This window comes from Callorhinchus milii, unplaced genomic scaffold (assembly GCF_018977255.1).
Source record: "Callorhinchus milii isolate IMCB2004 unplaced genomic scaffold, IMCB_Cmil_1.0 Scaffold1, whole genome shotgun sequence".
Classification (NCBI taxonomy): Eukaryota; Metazoa; Chordata; class Chondrichthyes; order Chimaeriformes; family Callorhinchidae; genus Callorhinchus; species Callorhinchus milii.
This window is the reverse complement of record NW_024704742.1, coordinates 53,104,279-53,125,728: the sequence shown is the minus strand read 5'-3', so window position 1 is coordinate 53,125,728 and position 21,450 is coordinate 53,104,279. Positions and strand designations below refer to the sequence as shown.

The 21,450-nt window shown below is 42.1% G+C and overlaps 1 protein-coding gene across 4 annotated transcripts in view; it reads right to left on the bottom strand.

Annotated features, from left to right (window-relative positions):
- LOC103178183 (tRNA methyltransferase 9B (putative)) overlaps nucleotides 1–20,074 on the bottom strand; it is a 50,946-nt gene extending 30,872 nt beyond the window's left edge. The window contains exons 1-2 of one of the 4 annotated variants that reach the window (XM_007892780.1): nucleotides 20,049–20,074; nucleotides 19,488–19,559 (exon numbers count right to left, since the gene is read on the bottom strand). The gene's annotated coding sequence lies outside the window, so the exon portion shown is untranslated. Of the gene's footprint in view, nucleotides 1–1,353; nucleotides 1,389–19,487; nucleotides 19,666–20,048 lie in introns of those variants that run through there. The other 3 variants (XM_007892782.1, XM_007892785.1, XM_007892783.1) reach the window with 3 other exon arrangements.
- Nucleotides 20,075–21,450: the final 1,376 nt, after the last annotated feature.

Below are 21,450 nucleotides of genomic sequence, written 5' to 3'. Positions count from 1 at the left end.
GTCACAGTGGAAAGGTATAAATGCTGCCATTTGAGATTGAGACGGAATGTGTGGAATTGGGCTGGAAATGTTTTTGATTGATTGGTGTATTTTTCAGATTTCTCCAGGAATTTTCAGGAAGATTTTTTTTCTAATAGTTTTAAATCAGAGGCGGCAGCTTGACTCAGTTGGTAGCACTCTCGCCTCTAAGTCATAAGACTGTGAGCCCTATGCCCTATGTTGTGAGCCCTCAAGCCCTATGTTGAGACTTTAAATTCACAGTCTGGGCTGGCACTTCAATGTAGTAGTGAAAAGGGCTAAATCCCTCCACGCCTTGGCACCCCCCTATCTCTCCAACCTCCTCTCTCATCACAGCAGTACCTGCCGCCTTCGCTCTACTAGCTCTGGCCTCCTCCTTGTCCCTCGAATCCTCTGCTCCATCATCAGCAGCCGTGCCTTCAGCCACTGTGCCTACGGTCACCTTCCCCCTCCCCCGGCTCGGCATCGGGCTCCACCATTGTTAAGCGCTCTGAGACGCTGCCTGGCGTGGAGGGCGCTATATAAACACAACTTGTTATTGTTGTTGTAGTGATGGAGGAGTACTGTAACGTCAGAGGTGGGTGTATCATTGCTGTAGCCAAATTGGCTCTGTGTTCACCTACGAATATACAATAAGTACACTTTACATTAATTAAATCATGTTGTGAGGAGCTTTGCGATGTCTCAACAATGTGATAAGGTGCCATATAAAATGCAACACTATTCTTGTCCAGTGTAAAGAGAGAAATCTAAAAAGTGGGAGCGTGGCTTCTACCAAAATGATTATATGGATCATGATACCTAAGATACAAAAGCAGCAACAACCACATGAATCACCATATTAAATGAACGTTTAATCACCCATAAAATATACAGACACTCCACTTTACAGTATAGTCTGTATATATGCTTTCAGAAGTCTTAGCGACAAGATAAGGCACTATATCAAATGCAAGAATTATTTATTATCGTTATCATTACATGTCACATTTCTAACCCCATTATTGGAGACTAGATTGTCACCTTAATCTTGTCTTGAATACAGCACTAAGAAAACACTGAAGTCAAAATGAACTATCCAACAAATCAGATAAATTACAGATATTCAGGGGGATTCAGTTGCCAGAGAACTGGTTAGGAATTTTGCCAAGTATAAATGTTTCATTTTTTGATTCATGCATTTGAACTAAATGGTTTGATTTGCACTTTCTCCTTTTGATGGAAGGGTGTAAATTAGATGACTTTAACAGATCAGGAAATACTAAATCATTTATGCTGGAATGGAATAAAAATTAGCATTCACAAACATTTGACATAAAAGCACATCGCACTTACCATATCCGTGTGTAGAATTTGAAGTCCTGCTCTGATTGGCAATTGCCTTCATGGTTTGCTGAGCTTTCATGTTAACAATCACGGTAAAGGCAAGGGAGATGGTTTAGTAGAGAAAGAGCAGTGCTCTCACCACACCTTCTCCAGCAATACAGTTTTCAGGATTGTTGAAAGAAAAGTCACATGCTGTAAATTTCACACACGTCTGCCCACCCCATTTTCAGCAATTTTCTCACCATGGAATGAGGATCAAAATCCGTATCTAATAACATAACTTTGATCATTGCCTCAAAGGAATTCAGCAAATTCAATCAGGAAATCATAAGTGATTTCTGTCTGGACACAGAAGACAGTAAAAATTGACATTCACTGGCATAAATAATTGTCTTAACTTCCTGAGTTCTGTGGTACAATCCACTCAATAGGATAATGGTTGTTTCACATCCATAGCATGAAGTCTGCAACCTTTTCTGAAGGGACTGGAGGAAGGTAACAAGAGAACATGGACAATATCATTGTATTTCAAACAAATCTTTGGAAGCAATTTTGGGTTAGGTCCAAGGTAATTTTTTCTTTCTATCACTGGAGAAGCAAGTCAAAGATGGCTTGTGGTTCACATATTCTTCTTGCAGAGAGCAGTCCTGCTTGCAGGAAAGGAGCTACTTAGCATATGACCTTAATAGCTTTAGAGTGGATAGAAAAGCTCATAAAAGAATTTTATGCTTGCTCGCTGAGACAGGGGGAGTTGACAGTTAGTGAGCTGAATGGTAAGCTTCAAGCGATATCAGCAACTGATATGAGTTTGTATCTTATAAAGTCGATTTTTTTCATCAGTGTGGAGTCTAGAATCCGTCCTTCAGATAAGATGTTAAACTGAGGTCCCATGTTCAGGTGGATGTTAAAGATCCCATGGCACTACTCAAAAAGAGAAGCGAGTTTCTCCTGGTGTCCAGGCCAACAATCCCCCGAATAAAATTGATCACTCACTTCATGGCTGTTTGTGGGAACATTGCTGTGTGAAAATTGACTACAGTGTTCACCTATTTAACGTCACTACAGTAAATCTTGTGAAGATATTCTCCTGATGCAAAAGGCACTATAACAAATGCAGGGGTTATTTAATTTATTATTTAGAATGTATGGAAACTCTTTTTCATGCTTAAAAGCTACTGAGAACTCACAGAAACAGAGTTACTGTTTGCCAGTTCTGGAGTGCCAGTCCTGACCCAACTGCCCAGTGCCTTGGGACGTCCTCCCGACGTGAAAGGCACTTTATAAATGGAATCTTGTTGTTGTTGTTGTTGTTGCATAATCTGTTCCCCAGGAGAAGGCTCTTACCACACATGTCTGTGCCAGAGAACACAGGTGCTGTTTCACCAAAGTCAAGGCATTAGGACCCCAACATATTCATTTAGGACGTTCAGCCCATTGGCCCTGTTCAAGCAATGTTTTATACCTTGTCAGATCTTTTAATCCCAATGCCCAACTTTTCGCCAATACGTCTACTTAATACTTCTACTGATCAAGTAATGTCAATTTCTCTTTTAAACTAACTATTGATTTTGCTTCTACAGCTTCCTAGGAGCAACGATTTTCTCAGCCTTCTATGTGAAGGAATATTTCCTGATCTCAGTTTGAATGTCTTAGTTCTGATGTTAAGGCTTGTAATGGATCCAATGAAGCTTAAGAAAGATTTTTCATGGAACCATTAAAGTTGCTTTTTATATTCACAAAATAAAACTCCAGGATTTGGGGGTCTATTTATTCAGCCAAAAAAGGGAGGAAAGAGGAAATGTGTGGTCCTGGTAGAGTATTGGTCAGAGCATTCGCCTTGCAATTGAGAGGTTTGATTCCCAGGTAGGTGAAATCTTAGGCAAGGTTCCTTACTCCACATATCGCTGTTTACCTCGCAGTAATTAGGGACCCGCTTGTTAGTTGATGGCAGATCCTTGCTTTTACATTCCAGATATATTTGCCTTATTGACTGCTTTTGGATTATGGTTTAAAGTACTGATGGAATTCAGCCAGCTCAAACCACTCAGCTAATCAGAGCAAGGCTATTTATATAGCATTTCAGAGTTTTCCGGCATGTGGTAAATTCTTGAATGCAGCCGTCATTTTGAAGTGTTTTTCTGAAAGTTTCTTTTAAGAACTGCATATTCTACAGAATGAATTCAACAGTTTGCCAAATTCTGGACACTAAAATGCTTCATAGAGAAAAAAAGGAAAGAACGTTACAGAATGAATCTGGCTAGTGTTTCCAAATCAATCAATTATTCTTTACTGATATATTATGTCTCATTTCCTTTCACTCTTACTTCTCACTCTTCCCTTACTCTTCCCTTAGAAAACGTGTATGAATTGTTTCCACTCTTACACCAACAAGGGGAGTGGCAATTGAGCTTCTAACTGAACACTACAGAACATAGTTAAAGGAAGACTATCAATGGAAAAATATTTTGAGGGCGGGAGGGAGGGAGGAAGGAACGCTATATCAAATACAAGGATTACATCAAATGTTGGAGGCTGACATAGCCCATGCCGACCTCATCCTGTCTGAGGACCTGACCAGTGTGAGACATGGAGACAAACAGCAGCAACTCCCTGACTCCCCGAAGAGGTTGGATTCCTGTGCCTGTGTCCTGGGATCTGAGGGTTTCACATCAGGGAGACATTACTTGGAGGGACAGATGACAAACAAGACTGTGGGATATGGGAGTGGCCAGAGAGTCCGTCACGGGAAAGGAGACATCACACTAACACCAGCAAACGGATACTGGGTTGTATGGCTGACAAATGGGATGAATATGAAGCTTGTACCTCACCTGCCACCCTCCTACCCCTGAGCGAGACCAGGAAGCTGGGAGTCTACCTGAACTATGAGGGGGGATAGGTGTCATTTTACAACACCGATAACATGTCTCATCTCCACACTTTCACCCACACTTTCACTGAGACAATTTATCCTCTCTTCTGTCCCGGTGGAAATGACAGTGGGAAAAACTTTGAGCTGCTGAGAATGTGCCCACTGACAGTTTAATGAGGAGGAAAACACTCAGCCATTAATTGTGTTTGACTGTGATTCCCATCAGGCTGGGACGGTGCTGAGGGTTTGATTCTGTGCTTTTCCCCATGTTTTGTTAATATCAAACTATAGATTGTGGAGTCCTGTAGCCTAGTGGTTAGAGCTCTCGAGTCGCAAGTGAGAGGACCTGTTTTTTATTTCCAGTGGTAATAATCCCTTCAAAATATTAATAATATGGTCACTCAATCCACGACTGTTTGTAGGACACTGCTGTGCGTAATTGGCTGGTGTGTTTCGCCCACAAAATATACAGTCAATTCACTTTACAGTATATTCTGTGAAGCGCTTTGAGACATCTCAAAGACATAATAAGGCGCTGTATCAAATGCAAGGATTATTATTATTATGTCATTACATGCATATCTAAATAATCCCATTCCTCGATTGGGATGAAAACTGTGATAATGTGATGTAATATAATGTGTTGTGATGTGACAATGATGTCATAATTATCACTGACAATACCTATCACAGCATTTACTGCAATTTTCACACAATTTAGATTTGATAATTGCATTTTACAAGAAATTAGCTTTTATATTTCCTGAATTAATTTTGCAAATAAAACTTTTATTTGCTTATATATCTACTGCTTATTTTTTTAGCCCAGTAATTCTGAAATCGTACAAAATGACCATCTTTGTACATCTTTGCATTGGAATAAATTATCATCCAGCTCAATGCTCCAGTATTCTAATCAATCCTCCTATAATATTAGTAATCCTTTGATGTATTGCCTTTCACGTGAAGAGGATGTTTCAAAGAGCTTCACAGCATTTACTGTAAAGTAATTGGTGGAGAAAATGTGTATTTATGGTAGAACATCTTTTATTGCTGTTCCTCATTTATGTCACTGTCATTTTCTCAGATTCATGCAAACATTCATAAGTCAATTTACAATCCAGCATTGGCTAGGATTCAAAGGTTTTGATTCATGCCATGGTTACACTTAGATGCAGATGTGTAAGCCAAGCTCAGTGATTTAGAATCTGTCCAGCCAGAGGAGGGGAGTTCCTGCAGTTGTATTATATTGTCTGCTCCCTGCAGAGCAACTCCAAAATATAATTATTATGTGCATGTGCTTGCATGTCTTACACCTCCACATGTTCCAACAATCATTTAATATGTTTAATGGAGTCCTGTAGCTTAGTGGTTAGACCACTCACCTCGCAAGTGAGAGGACCTGGTTTTGATTCCTGGGCTGGGCGAAATGTTGAGCAAGTTTCCTTACTCCACATGTCTCTGTTTACCTAGCAGTAAGTAGGAACCCAGTTGTTAGTCGATTAGCAGATTGCTTTTCTGGGGGTAATAATTCCGTCAAACCAAAAATAAATTTAAAAATTTAAAAATAAATTTAACTAATAATAATTTGGTCACTCAATCCATGATGGTTTGTGGGACATTGCTGTGTGCAATTGGCTGTCAGGTTTCACCCACAAAATATACAGTCAATTCACTTTACGGTATATTCTGTGAAGCGCTTTGAGATGTCTAGAAGACGTGATAAGGCGCTATATCAAATGTAAGGATTATTATTATTAAACAGTGAACACGAGGTATAACGGAGGGGCATGTTTTGCAGTACCAAAATTAATTTAGGAAATATAAAAGCTAACTTCTTGCAAATGTTCTCATGCTTTCGGATGAGACGTTAAACCAAGGTCCCTGTCTGCCTGTTCAGGTGGATGTTCAAAGTCTCATGGCACTATTCAAAAAAGAAGGGAATTTCTCCTAGGGTCCTGGCCAACAATCCCCGAAATAAAATTTGTGGTTCACACCATTGCTGATGGTTGGACATTGCTGTGCGCAAACTGGCTGCCACGATTGCCTACAAAATACAGTCAATACACATTATAGTATATCCTGTGAAGCGCTTTGAGACATCTCAATGAAGTGATCAGGCGCTATATAAAAATGCAAGGATTATTATTATTATAAATGGAACGTGACAACCAAAATAAGGGGTTAGGGAGAACAATAAGAGGTCACGTTGTTGACATCTGCAGCCAATTTACACAGTGGAGTTGATGCTAGTATAAAATTAACCCCCTTTTATCAGACTACAACAGCAACTTGTATTTCTATAGTGGCCATCACATGGAATAGTGTTTTGGGGTGCCAACTAGTAGTAAAAATACATGAACTGGTTACTGAACTGTTTTGTGGGTGTCAAATATCTGCTAATATGTGATCCATTCTGACCCCTAATTCCTAGTCGTAACAAGACACTGTGCAAACACCACAATGCAGTGCAGTTACACATGGTTGGCACATGGTGTATAATAGGCCCCACTGTCGCACAATTTAGATTTGATATTTACATTCCATAAGTAGTTAGCTTTTTTGTTTCCTAAAACAATCCTTAAATTCAGCCCATGGACAGCATATTTTTAAGTACATAAGGCAAGCAATAGAAAATATTTCTGGTAATTGCTCAAATGGCATCCAGCAAATAATACTATTTTTTTTAAAAAATGATGCTATATTGCGGGTTACCTGGGTGATTAAAATTAAAATTGATATTGCCACATGATTTAAAAATAACAATTATTCTAGATTCTGTATCAGAGCCCTCAGGAACCAAGTTTGCTGTGTGTTAAATGTAGACAATGGGGCTTTCATTTTCTCGTCCATTAGGTGCAATGTTAAACTAAGGATCCATTTGCCTGTTCAGGTTGAGGTTAAAGATCCCATGGCACAGGACAAAAAGAGACAGAGTTTCTCACAGTACCCTGGTCATCAATCCCCCAGATAAAATTAGTTATTCAATTCATGTTGGATACTTCATGTTGAAGTTTACTAATACACCCTTGATTTGGATTGAGCTAAATTACACTTCAAGGCTGTTTGTGGGATATTGCTGTGTGCAAAATTGAGTGCCGTATTTACCTACAAATTTTACAGTTGCTATGTTTTATAATACCACTGAAGCACTTTGAAATGTTCTCTCAATATGAAAGGCATTATATCAAAATACAAGGACTATTATTATTATTTTATGCTGCACTGCAGAGCGTAAAATATATCATCAGCTTGCACTTGATTCAGCACATTTCATGTAGAATGAATTTCCAATGATGTGATAATGTCACGGGATACATTGATTTTTTCATTCTGTTGAACCTATTCTTTGCCTCTCTCATATAAATGAGCCAATGCAATACACACAATATACGTTCTAAATCTTGAGACTGAAAATCAACACAGGCAGTCAGCAAGTTATTACTGAGCTCCAAGAACAGGATTGAGCCAAATACGTGCAGCTGAATAATGCTGGTTAATGAGGCTGGCACTGATGTACAAGTGTTTGAATCAAGGCCCTTCTCAGGCAGTAACCTTACCTCAAGGGCTGAAGGGCTTCATGAAAAAGGCACTCAACAAACATGGCTAAAATCTTCTTGAAGTATATTATGTAAAAGATAAGCAACATGCTCAGCAGCCATTTGGGATTAACAAGGCAATAACTGTAGAATGCAGTAATTGCCCATAAAACAAATGCAAGTTTTGTTATTCGTCTACTCCTATGCAAATTAGTTAAGTATTCATATCACTTCTGACCTTCAGATGAGACTTTAAAATGAGGTTCTGTCTGACAGTTCAGGGCGTTAAAAAGATACCATGGCACCATTTGAAAAAGAAAGGAGCGTTTCAGAGTGCCCTAGCCAACAATCCCCCAAATAAAATTGCTATTTAACTGCAAACTACACAGTCACTACACTTTATTTGGAGTCCTGTAGCTCAGTGGTTAGAGCACTCGCTTTGCAAGCGAGAGACCTGAGTTCAATTCCAGGCAGGTCAGGGCGAAACCTTGGGCAAGTTTCCTTACTCCACACAGAGCCTAATAATAATCCTTCCAAAAACCCAAAACAATAATAAATTGGTCATTTTCAATCTACGACTGTTTGTGGGACATTGCTGTGCGCAATTGGCTGCCGCGTTCGCCCACAAATATACCGTCAATTCACTTTACAGTATATTCTGTGAAGCGCTTTGGGACGTCCTCCCGACGTGAAAAGCGCTATATCAAATGCAAGGATTATTATTATTATTATTATAATAAATCTGTAAAGTGTTTGAGGTGTTTTTCTACTGTAACATGTGTTTTATCAAATACAAAGATCATTATTACTTTCAGGGCCTATGTTTTCTGTGTTGATTTATGCCCAGGTTTAGCATGGAAGGTACAAATGCTTTTTACATTCTAATGTTTGCTGGTTGTGGTTTCTTTCTGCATGATTAACAGCATTCCTGGAAAGCAAATTTAATCACATCAGAATAATCTGTCTATTGTGTTGCTTTGGGGAAAATGTTCTTTGGTATTAAATCAAACTGTTTTATAGATCAAACAAAAAGATTCAATACAAGGCAGTCTCAAAATGATACAGTTATTCAATTAACCTATGTGCTTTAGCTACTGAGAGATGGCACCTGAATGCAAGATGTGTGTGAGAGAGCTAATGTAAGCTTTTGTGACATACTTAATGACACATATTACCTCTTACCTTCCTAATCCTGGAATGCTCTGGTTATTAAACAAATGCATTTTGAAAAACAAAGAGTCCTGTTAATCTAAGTAATATTACAGTGTACTCACTAATGAGAAAATCTATTAAAGAGGGATCACTGAATGTCTTTTACTGCAACTTCATACATACTGTATTTCTATAACTGAGGCTGACCAGAGAACTGTTAATCCAAACGAGTCACGTTGTGGTGGAAAGCATTCAGTAACCAATTAATGTATTGAGTTTACAAAACATGTGAGGAAAATCGATCGTAAAACAGACAGAAGATACGGTACTGAAACTTGCAAAATGTGACAGTTCATAACAGATTCAATGCCGTTATGAAATGTTACATTTTTCTCCACACTATGCCTGCTTCTAATAAGTGCAGTTGCGTGGAATTCTGACCTTTGCAGAACTTCAAATTCATTGCTAACTACATGCCAATATCACTTATGGCATTCTACAATGTCAGCAAAAATCTGATGACCTGAAAGCCAGCCATTTTGGCTTCCCACGAGCTAAAATAGTCCGACTTCTGAGTCATTCATTTGTCATCAATGTTATTTCCTGCATGTTGCGATTGCTTAGCACACAGGAAGAGAGGTCGCAAGACACTTGATCAAATATTCAGCAATTTGAGTCTCCGCAGGGTAAAAAGCCTGACTTCTGGGTTATCAGGTTGTTGCTGATGTCATTTCCTGTGTTACTCGTGCACAGTGAAACTAGCTATTGCAGCCAACAACAACAACTTGCATTTATATCACCGAGGATTCAGGGAGAGTGTTCGGGTGTAAGATTTGAAGCGTAGTGGCTGAAAGTGCAGCTGTTGAGGACACAAGGAACAAGCAGGAGGCCGGAGCCAGGGAAGACAAGCTTCTCGAGAGGTCAAAAAATAATTTTCAAGACTGGTCTTGGATTATGAGAGAACAAAGGTAAGGAAAGATTTCCTGTCATTGCTTCTCAGGATTAATGTCACTTCAGGAACAGATCACACTGGGAGGTGCTTTCATTACTTGAGCAAATGCTCACATTCTGCTGTGACTTGTCTGCAACTCCTGGCTGCCTGATAAATAGTGCTCCACCTCGGTGCCTTGGTGAGACAGCCAATATAACCAAACACTGGAGTCTAATTAAAGTTCTGTATACTATTGATTAGAGCACTCGCCTTGTAAAAAAGAGGACTCAGGTTGGAGTGGGCAGAGTGAAACCTTATGTAAGTTTCCTTACTCCACCTGGCTCTGTTTATCTAGCAGTAAGCAGGAATTCGGCAGTTAGATCATTTTCTGGAGGTAATCATCTCTCCAAAATAAATAAATGAATAAATAATAATAATTTGGTGACCCAATCCATGACTGTTTGTGGGACATTGCTTTTCGCAATTTCACCCATAAAGTATACAGTATATTCTGTGAAGCGCTTTGAGATGTCTCAATGACGTGATAAGGTATAGTATCAAATGCAAGGATTATCATTATTATGTTATGATTCCAAACTGGAGGCCTGAAATTCCACCTCATCTTAGCTTGTAAGACCAATTTGCCTTAACATTTTGAATTGTGTAGAATTGGAGAAAAATCTTAAATTTGATCCTAACTTAGAATCATATTTCCACAATTCTTAAAAGAAAAATGGATTCCAAATCACAACGGTGCAAATGTGGAACTCTCAGACTTGTTTGGCTGGTTACCTACTGGGTAAAGAAAAATTTGCTGGTATCTGTCTTGCTATTGCCCTTTTCAATTCTAAACCCATGTTCTCTTGTTCTACTGTCTTGGTTCATACTATCATATTGTTCTGACTTGTATTCATATTGTGCCCTTCATGCAGGCAAGTGTTTCGGAGTGCTGCAATCAGCAATGTTTGTTTTTGTTGAAAGTACAGCACATCCACTGCAGAGGTAAATCTGTGGGTGGGGGGCCAGGCCGGAGGGTGGGCAGATAGGCTGGGGGGCAGGGAAAGCCTGGCATTGAAAACGGTTCAGGCATGTTCACCATGTTTTCCCAAACATATGTTGCCGTTGATGGCATAACATGGTGCTCCATGGCACTGGTAAGCGCTTTTGGACATCCTCCAACTCCGAAAAATGCTAAATAAATATAAATTTGTATTGTATTGTGTTATAATGAAACAGTTGCATTGGTTTTGGGCCCTACAGTCTCACATGCTCTTGCATTTTAATGAGATATTTGAGATGGTCTGTAATGCATTCTAATCAATTAACACCCCCTCAGCTCCTCACCATCTTCTCCCTCCTGCAGTTTGAATGTCTCGTTCATCGTGATCTGTGCCTGTTTGAATTCCTCACCCAGACACAAAGTTACATAGTGCAGCAGTCGGAAGAGAAGGGTATGGATAAATCTGGCTGACACTCGACTTTTAATTGGGCAGCATTGTACTTTATTGCGGGTGTTGGTAGGGAGGCGATGAAATGGGATCAAGATCTCTTTGTTTGTTTAATCTCCTGCTGTTAAAAAGACTATTCGTCTGAGCCACCAAGATGTTTCTGTTTTGCCCTGATCTGCAAACTTGTCGAGATTACTCACCTTGCTGTAACATTGGCTGACCTCTTTAAAATGCACTGACAACCAATCGTTCAGCGATAGGTAACCTAATTGAGCTTTAAGTCAACAGATTTTCATCCCTCCTCAGCCAGAAAGAAACAGAAATCTGCAAACCGTAGCAATAGAACATTTCAATTGCTGCTTTACATCAGTTCCAACCAGCTAATACTCTTTGGGAATTGGGCAAGCCGGGTACAGCTCTCCAGAGCCCTCACTCCGTGCCAGACAGAGGCAAACTTTTATGTACAGGTGGCATACACATGTAGAACTCTGAATAGGCAGCACAGCCTTTTTACAATTGGTGGGGGTGGGGGCGAGCGTGGAAAGCCGGAGGTCGGGGTGGGTGAGAGTGAGGAGCCAGTGCAAACCTTACTTCAATGACTCCCAGTATCAGGCAACCAAAGATGTCAGAGTGATCACCAGGCTCAATGTCCTCTGCATCATCAATGAGCTGACAACAGCTGCCATCACCCACACCCTGGACAAGAAGAGAGAGGGGGAGAGGAACGTTCTCATTTTTGACCTGGGCAGCAGCACTTTTGACAAATCTATACTCACGATCGACGGCGATAGTGGAAGCTTTTTACATTGGGGGGAAATAAATATACTTCCGCTCCTTCAACATTTTCTTTCGGGGGGCGCTACCACGCTGATCGCTTCAGCATGTATCAGACATCTGGCTGTCCACAAAACAAATTCCAGACTATCATCTCACCTTCAGTACTATACTCGCAAAAATTCCAATGATGATCCTTCTGACTGTGTAATTTTGGTATGCTTGATAACTAAAATTAATGAACTGAGAAATTTTACACCCAAGACCTTGACTTTGTAATATTATTTTATTAATTTATTAATTATATTATTTTAGCTGAGAAATATTTTATACTGATAGCAATCCTCCATCTCAAAGTATCCTTTTCCTCTAAGTATGTTTTAGCAACATTTACAGATCTTCTAATCATGTTGCAAGAGTATTTATATCTGCGTTGATTGTGCTTGTAACAAGATTATATACTGCGCCAGACATTTCTCAATAAGTGATTTAACTGCCAGCCCATGACAGTTTCCCAGAGCTAATAATAGTGTTCTAGATCTGTCAGATGTTAAAGCTAAAGAAGTGGAAGTGATAACAAAGCAGCATTTTCTTTGCTCGCTCAACGGTTGGCTCAGTTGGTAGCAGTTTGGCCACTGATTCAGAAGGTGGAGAGTTTTAAACCCTATATCAACTTTTGAGCTATTGTTGACACTATAAAGCAGTGATCTAGTAACATTGGTGTCGCCTTTTGGTTGATTTATTAGAAAGAGCTTGATGTGCCGTTTTACAACGGATGTTAAAGATCCAATGAAACTATTGTCCTGTTTGTCACTCAGATAAAATTAATCGTTCATTTAATTTCTATTTGTAGGATAGTGCTGTGCGCAAATTGGCTGCAGTGTTTGCCTACAAAATGGGAAGTCATTACACCTTCCTTTAAAGTCCTGTGAAGTACTTTGAGACATCCTCCCAGTGTGAAAGGTGCTATATCAAACATAAGTTTTTTAGTTAAAATTCAAGATTGTGAAAAATTGTGAAATTCACCAACAACAACAACTTGCATTTATATAGCATCCCTCATGCAGGGTAGTGTCCCGGAGAGCTTGACAGTGGTGGAGCATGGCACGGAGCTGGGGGAAGGAAGAGGTGACCATAAGCACCATATGAGGAAGGTCTTCAGGCGTAACCTGAAGATGGGGAAGGAAGGATTGAGGAAGAGTGTCCCAGAGATCCAGAGTGTATTGGCTGAGGTAAGTAACGGTCGGAGGTGGGCAATGTGGCGGAGGTGGAGGGAAGCAATCCTGGTCAGGGACCGGATGTGGGGGACGAAGGACATCTGTGAGTCAAACTTGACGCCTAGGTTGTATCTATAAAATGGTTGGACAGTTTATAATGTGATCTGAAGAAGGAAAAGGAAAGATATGAATTAAGTCAATGTTTTTTGTGTCATCACATGAATGGTTTGCGTGACGTCATAGTTAAAAAATGAAAAAAAAATGTTTTTAAAAATTTAAAACCCAGCAACAACAACAATGTCCTGGCAGCCCCTGGCACTGCCATCCCAGCCATGACCTGGGAGGCTGAGCCTGCGGGCTGATGCCGTCCCGCTGATCGCTCGCTCCCGGTCTCTGCGTTCGCGTTTTGGCTGCCGCCCCGACCCGAGCCTCCCACTCCACTCCAAATGTCTCTCCTCCCACCCCCCTTATGTCTCTCCTCCCACCCCCCTCTATGTTTCTCCTCCCACCCCCCTCTATGTCTCTCCTCCCACCCCCTCTATCCGCTACTCCCCCTCTGTCCTTCTCTCCCACCTCCCTCCCCGCCTTCTCCCTCTCCTCGAACCCATCACCACTTCCCTCTGCTCCAGCCTGGGCATCCTCCACCGGGCCCATCGTGGCTCCCGGCACTGGCTGTCCCAGAGCAGCAACCCCACGTGTCCAATCATTCACTCCCGCCACTCAAACCGCCTCCTTAAGGCATATCCAACTTCCCCCTCCCTCATACATACCCTCTCTAACTCTCCACTCACATCACTCTCCACAACCATCTCTCCTGTACAACCCAAAATCCTCTCCGCACCACTCTCTCCTCTCTCCCCCCACTCCAGCAAACCCACCCACATTTCCCTCCAAAATGTCCGTTCCCTCTCAAATAAAGTCCTCACCATCCACGACCTCATCCTGGACGAGCACCTTGACATTCCTGGGCTCACCGAAACCTGGCTCTCCCCCAATGACCCCGTACCCCTAGTGGAAGCCTTCCCTCCAGGCTACACCTTCCACCTTCCACCACACCCCCCATCCAAACAAACATAGCGGCGGGGTAGCCTTCATTTCTAAAGCCTCACCCCCTACTCCTCTGGCTGCTTCCCCTCCTTCGAGCACCTGACCCTCTTCCACCCCTCTCTCCCTTTGAAAATTCTCCTTGTCTACCGCCCCCCCCTAAGCCCCTCGGCTACTTCCACACAGACATCTCTACCCTCCTCTCTTCCCTGTCCCTCTGCTCCGAGTGCCTGCTCATAATGGGCGATTTCAACCTCCACCTAAACTCCCCTGCACCTCTTCTGCCGACTTCACTGCCCTCCTCTCCTCCCTAAACCTTACCCTCCATATAAATTCACCCACCCACAACCGTCGTCATGCACTTGACCTCATCATCACCCATGGCCTTGACATTTCCTCAGCATAGTGAACAAGGCCATCTCAGACCACTTTTTCATCTCCTTCTCCTCTCACATCCCTCTCTCCTCCACCAAGCCCTCAACCATCCTCTACCGCACTTGGAAAAGGCTACCCCCGAGACCCTTACAAAGGTCCTCTCATCATCAAATATCCTATCCCTCTGGCCTTCCACCCGCAGAGATCCTGAAGCAGCCGTCCAGCTGCTCCATGATCTCCTCTCCTTCACCTTCAACTCCCTCGTCCCCCTAAAATCTAAGACCATCTCCAAACCCACCCGATACCCCTGGTACAACAACCACCTCCACCACCAAAAAACCCAAACCCGGCTGCTCGAGTGCAGATGGCGGAAAACTGGTCTTACAGTTCACCGCCAACTGTGGCCCGAGCATCTCCACAGCTACCGTCGTTCTTTGACCCGCTCAAAAACGGCTTCTACTCCAACATCATCTTGGAGGCTAAACACAACCCTAAAATCCTTTTTTCCACCACCTACTTCCTCCACCGTGCCTCCCCTCAGGCCTCATCAATCTTCACATCAAATGCCATTTGTGAGGAGGTCATGGACTTCTTTTCATCTAAAATACTTAACATCCGCCAGGCAGCCTCATCCACCTGCCCCTTGTCACACACCACCATGCCCTCTCTGACCCCCTCACCTTCAACATCATCTGCTCCTACCACCAACCCCATTCTACATTCCTTCCTCCCCATCTCTCCCTCCTCCCTCTCACCCACTATCACCTCCATGAAACCCACCACCTGCTGTCTCGAACCCCTCTCCACCAACTTACTGGTCACCCAGCTCCCCCTCCTCTGCCCACTACTGGCTGACATCATCAACCAGTCGCTCTCCTCCGGATCAGTCCCTGCCTCCCTCAAAACTGCTGTCATTGCCCCTCTCCTCAAAAAACCTTCCCTAGATCCCTCAAACCCCAGCCACTACCGCCCCATTTCTAACCTGCCCTTCCTCGCAAAAGTCCTAGAATGCATTGTTGCCAATCAACTTCGTGCACACCTCTCCTCCCACTCCCTCTTCGAACCCTTCCAGTCGGGCTTCCGTCCACAGTACAGAGACTGCGCTTGTGAAAGTCACAAACAACACCCTCTCTATCTGTGAACAGGGCTCCCTCTGCCTCCTTGTCCTCCTGCACCTCTCAGCCGCGTTCGATACAGTCGATCACGCCATCCTCCTCCACCATCTCTGACCTCCTCTCTCCTCAAAACAGTGCCATTGCCTTCATTCCTCCGGGTCTGGCCTCCTCCTCGTCCCCCGAGTTCTCCGCTCCACCCTCAGCAGGCGTGCCTTCAGCCATTACGCCCCGAGGCTCTGGAACTCCCTTCCACAACCCAGCATCAAGCTGCTTTTTTTATGAGACCAGTGTCTTGATCTCAACCATCCTTCCCAGCAATCTGTTCCAGTCATTAATTAACCTCAGGGTAAAGAAGAACTTCTTGGTGCCTGTTCTGAAATTGTCCTTTTGAATTCTAAACCCATGTCCTCTCGTTCTACTGTCTTGGTGCATCCTAACGTCTTGGTCTGGGTTCACTTTTTCAAGACTGAAGAAGTTAGCTTGTCTAATCGATGACAAGCTAACGTCTTCAGACCCAGCTTGTCTAGTTGTTGCTCATAGCTCACATTTTGTTGATTGTGAAATCCTCTTCAATTTCCCCTGGAACTCAAAATTATCTTTTGTTACCTATCTAATCAGACTGCCTCCTCTTGGTATTTGAAACATGCCAAAATAGTCAGCAGTCCAAGTCGAGTATTATAATCAAACCTAGATGTTATATGCAGCCTGAATCCCTTCTTAGGAAAGCTGCACTGAGAGGATATGGGTAGAACTGATTTATTTAAAGAAAATGTAATAGCTTCACACATTTGAAAGTACAAGCAGTTGGAAACATTCTGAGACAGGGCTACACCTCTGTGGATCCCTAGAAAGTGTGAACTGCACCGTCTGAACAGTCTTTGAATATGACTGTGGCAATAAAATAGAAGGAATTTTAACTATGCTCCAAGAGCTATCACATGAAATACAGAGGAACCCCTTTACAGCTTAGAGCATGGATCTACTGTGGATCCACGCTTTCCCAAAGTGTGGTACATCCAGTTTCCGACACTGACTAGTCAGATTCTCAAGCTAAAAACCAGCTGTCTTCTGAGTTCTCAGGTTGCCACTGATGTCATTTCTTGTGTGCTGCATCTGCACGATAACATGTACAGGAAGCACCACTGACATTGGTTGGAAGTGACATCAGTGACGCTCTCTGTGCATTGCGGGCATGAGCAGCCCACAGGACGTAACTTCGGCGGTGCTTCCTGTGCAACATGCATGAAGTGACATCAACAGCAACCTGACAACACAGAGATCTGCCATTTTTTATTGGTTCATTTAAAACAGGATTTTTCTGTAGGAGGACATTTCAGGGTCATTTATTTCAAGTGAACCTTCTGAAGAACCAACGTGTCATTGAAATTAATCTTAAATTTGATTCTTCATTTCAGATATTCTCCAAAAATTAGGCGCCATTGATATACAACACTTATAATTGGATTTACTCTCAGAGGTCAGATTGACAGCACCCTAGCTTAGTCAGATGTTAGTGTATTCAAGCTGAGTCAGATGTTCATAGATACAAATACTTGAGCTCATAGTTTTCCTACAAAACACAGTTACAACTTTTTACAGTAATTCATGTGATGCGCTTGAGCTGTCCTCCCGACATGAAAGGTATTGTATCAAATGCAAGGATTAATATTATAATTAATAACTAACAATTATAATATTATTATTACACCATAAGGGCTGCCCTTCCAGTGAGATATTAAACTGAAAGGAGAAGGGAATGTCTCCTCATGTCCTATCCAACGTTTCTCCAGATAAATTGGTCATTCCTGTCATTGTTTTTTGGGGATCTTTCTGCATGCAACCTCTTTGCCCACAAATGCACAGTTACTGCTCTTCACAATAGTTACTCTTTGAGACATTCAGACATTATAATTGCTATATCAGATACAAGGATTAGTAATATTTTCTTCTATTTTTCTCACTACACTCTCCAGCAGATGATGACTTTTGCTGTGGTGGTGTTCCACAACAACAACAACAACATTACATTTGTATAGTGCCTTTCACGTTGGGAGGACATTCCAAGGTGCTGGACAGACAGTTTCAGACCCGAGCTGGAGGTCGGGATCGGGATCAGGGAGGGTGGAGGGCAGGGGGAGAAGCAGAGTGATCGAAAACACAGTCAAAGAGAAAGCTCTTGAGATGGGTGTTGAAGGAGGTAAGGGAGGGGGCGAGACAGAGGGACTGCAAGATAGAGTTCCAGATGGTGGGGGCAGAGTGGAAGGCCTACCTGCCAATAGTGGGGAAAGCAAGGTGGGGACGTGAAGCAGGCCGGAGCCCACTGAGTGGAGAGAGCGAGTGGGATGGTAAGAGGTTAGGAGGTCGCAGAGGTAGTGGGGAGCAGGACCATGCAGGGCTTTGAAGGTGAGGACCAGGATCTTGAACTGTATCCTCTGTGTGATGGGAAGCCAGTGGAGTCTGCTGAGGATGGGGGCGATAGGATCACAGAGCCTAGTGTGGGAGAGAACATGGGCTGCAGAGTTCTGGATGATCTGCAACCTATGAAGGGAGGAATTGGGGAGGCCGACATGTAGGAGTTTGCATAGTCGAGCCTCGATGTAATGAATACGTGTATGAGTGTTTTGGCAGCCTGCGGTGTGAGACAGGGGCGGAGTAGGTGATGTTACGGAGGTGAGGGAAGGCAGAGCAGGTCATGGCATGGATGTGGGGTAGAAAGGATAGTTGAGGGTCAAACAAGACACCAAGGTTCCGGACTGGCTTAGTGAGGTGGAGTGTGCAACCATGGATGGTGATGGGAGGTGTGGAGGGGCTGACGGGAGCCAATCAGGAGAGTCTCGGTCTTGTTATAATGATAATAATCCTTGCATTTGATATAGTGCTTTTCATGTCTTCTCGACGGCTCAAAGCGCTTCACAGAATGTACTGTAAAGTGAATTGACTGTATATTTGTGGGCGAAATTCGGCAGCCAATTGCGCACAGCAGTGTCCCACAAACAGTCATGGATTGATGTGACTGATGTGATTGATGTGATATAGAGAGATGTGACTGAAAACACAAAGAGGTATGTCTTTGGATAGGCTTTGAAATCAGAGAAAGAGAGAGGGAAGGCAAGGTGGAGGGAATTGGGAAGAGATTTTCAGCGGGTGGAAGCAAGGTATCTAAAAGCTTGTCTGCTAATGGTGGGGCACCGGCGGGTGGAGGGAGAGGATAAGAAATAGGCTGAAGTTGGTGGAGTGGAAGGAATGATGTCCAACTCGATCTTGTGATCTCGAGCTTTGTCTGCATAGATTAGTTTTATTCCCAAGCAGCAGATTTACAAACTGAGCCATCAACGGAGTTGTAACATTGTCTTTTTATACAGAAGTGCTATACGTATCCAAAGGCTTGACTACATAGTCTGTTTGAAAAGCCCAGGCATCAAGTGAAAAAGTGAGACTTTCAGGAAACATTGGACTGAAGCACCTTTATTCACTTTGGCAGCGTATCAGTGCAATGATCATTCACACATAGAACATTATTGCAGTCATTTAAGACTAAAGCTATAATAACCATAAAAAAGAAAATGTATGAATATGGCCAACCAGCATAAAATCCCCTAAGACCTTCCCATCACACCTATCATACATATGGTATTACAAGACACTGAGCTATAGAGGTAACATGAATGTTACTTACACTTGAATTTTCAGTATCTCCATGCGCTGAGAAATAAATCAGAAGATTGCTGCTTTTTTTCCAATCTGTTACCTATGAATTGTGATACAGATTCCCTTTAAGCATCCAGCTTTCAGTGTTAAATAATCTTTCCCATTTCATTTTCTGAATCCATTGCAGCATGCTACGCTTCCAACAGTTATCGGGTCATCTCCCAATGATTGCTCAAGTACAGTTCTGTCAATCTTAGCTCACTGATTTTTTTTTCACTTTTTGACAGCTTGTGGTTCTAGATACATAAACAGCCACTGTCAACACCCTGCAAACCAGCAAATTAATCTTAAATTCAGAACACAGCTACATCAAAATAAAATGGCTCGTGAGTATTGAAGTGAGGTTGACACCCTCAAGCATGGGAAAGGAAGACAAAATGAGAAGGAGAGACACAGAGAAAGAGTCAGGGGAAAGCAGAATGATGGAACAACTGAATGAAACAGTACATAATAGAGCAAATGAGTGATTGAGAAGGGCAACAACAAAGAAAAGGAGTAAACAGAAAAATATATCACCAAAATTCTTTACCTTGTGCTCTGCTCCCAGTGTTGTGCAGTTCACCTTCCTCTTTAGAATTGTAAAACATACTGAAAATCTTTCTGTGACACACAATAAAAGCTAAACAAGCTCTGTAGTGAATGATCAGACCTCAGCTTATACAGGTCGCCCATGCATAAGCACTGCCTAGTTAATTCATGTATGAAATAGCAGGCTGGAGCGATGAAGTGGAAACGGCATTGTACGCTGTCTAAAGGAATAGTGAATTCATTGCAGAGCAAGATGGACACAGAATTTAAAGCAATCAAAAAGACACTTTGGCAGAATTTAAAGTGTCCATTACAGTTTCAATAGCAACAAACAAATACTGTGCTTTGTTGTATTTTTCCCATAGAAACTGAATCAGTCTCATTTCAAATGCCCCCAGGCATCATTTTCCTTTGCAGTGACTACCAATGTCACCTTTTATTCTTAAAATACACATAGTGACCATACAGTAAAGATTCATGGGGAAGGTTATCAAAGCAGAAATAAATGTTACCCATGGCATTATAGCCACTCGTTTCACCCTCCTTTTCTCTTGTTTACAATCATTCTTTGTTGATGTACCAAGGACAAAGCAGTTACAATATGCTTGCAGCATGCTAACATGTTATATAATAATAATCCTTGCATTTGATATAGTGCTTTTCACGTCGGGAGGACGTCCCAAAGCGCTTCACAGAACACACTGTAAAGTGAATTGACTGTATATTTGTGGGCGAACGCGGCAGCCAATTGCGCACAGCAATGTCCCACAAACAGTGGTGGATTGAAAATGACCAATTTATTATTGTTTTGTTTTGGAGGGATTATTATTAGGCTCTGTGTGGAGTAAGGAAACTTGCCCAAGGTTTTGCTCTGCCTGGAATTGAACTCAGGTCTCTCACTTGCAAAGCGAGTGCTCTAACCACTGAGCTACAGGACTCCATGTTGCAAGGAAAGAGTCTAAACAAGGTCAACGAGCAGTTAGCAAGCGTGCATGGAGAGTTAGATCAGAGTAAAGACTCAAATTGTAACAGCTATAGGCAGTGACAGTCTTTGGTAAACAAATAGATGATTTCACACATGATTGCTTTCGACATAAGGATGTATTTATCAATATGATAGTATGAACCCATTGCTGTGCAATAAGAAAATGTATTTTCTTCTTGATTTTCTTATTTTCATTTCACCCACAAATACATAGTCAATCCATTTTACAGTATATTCTGTGAAGTGCTTTGAGATGTCTCAATGATGTGATAAGGTGGTATATCAAACGTAAAGATTATTGTTATTATTATTAAAATACGACTATTAAAAGCAATCTGGTTTAAAATTAGAATTAAAATTAATTATATATGTTTATATGTTTTAGAACCTACGTGGTAAAAATGTACTTAACACTGTG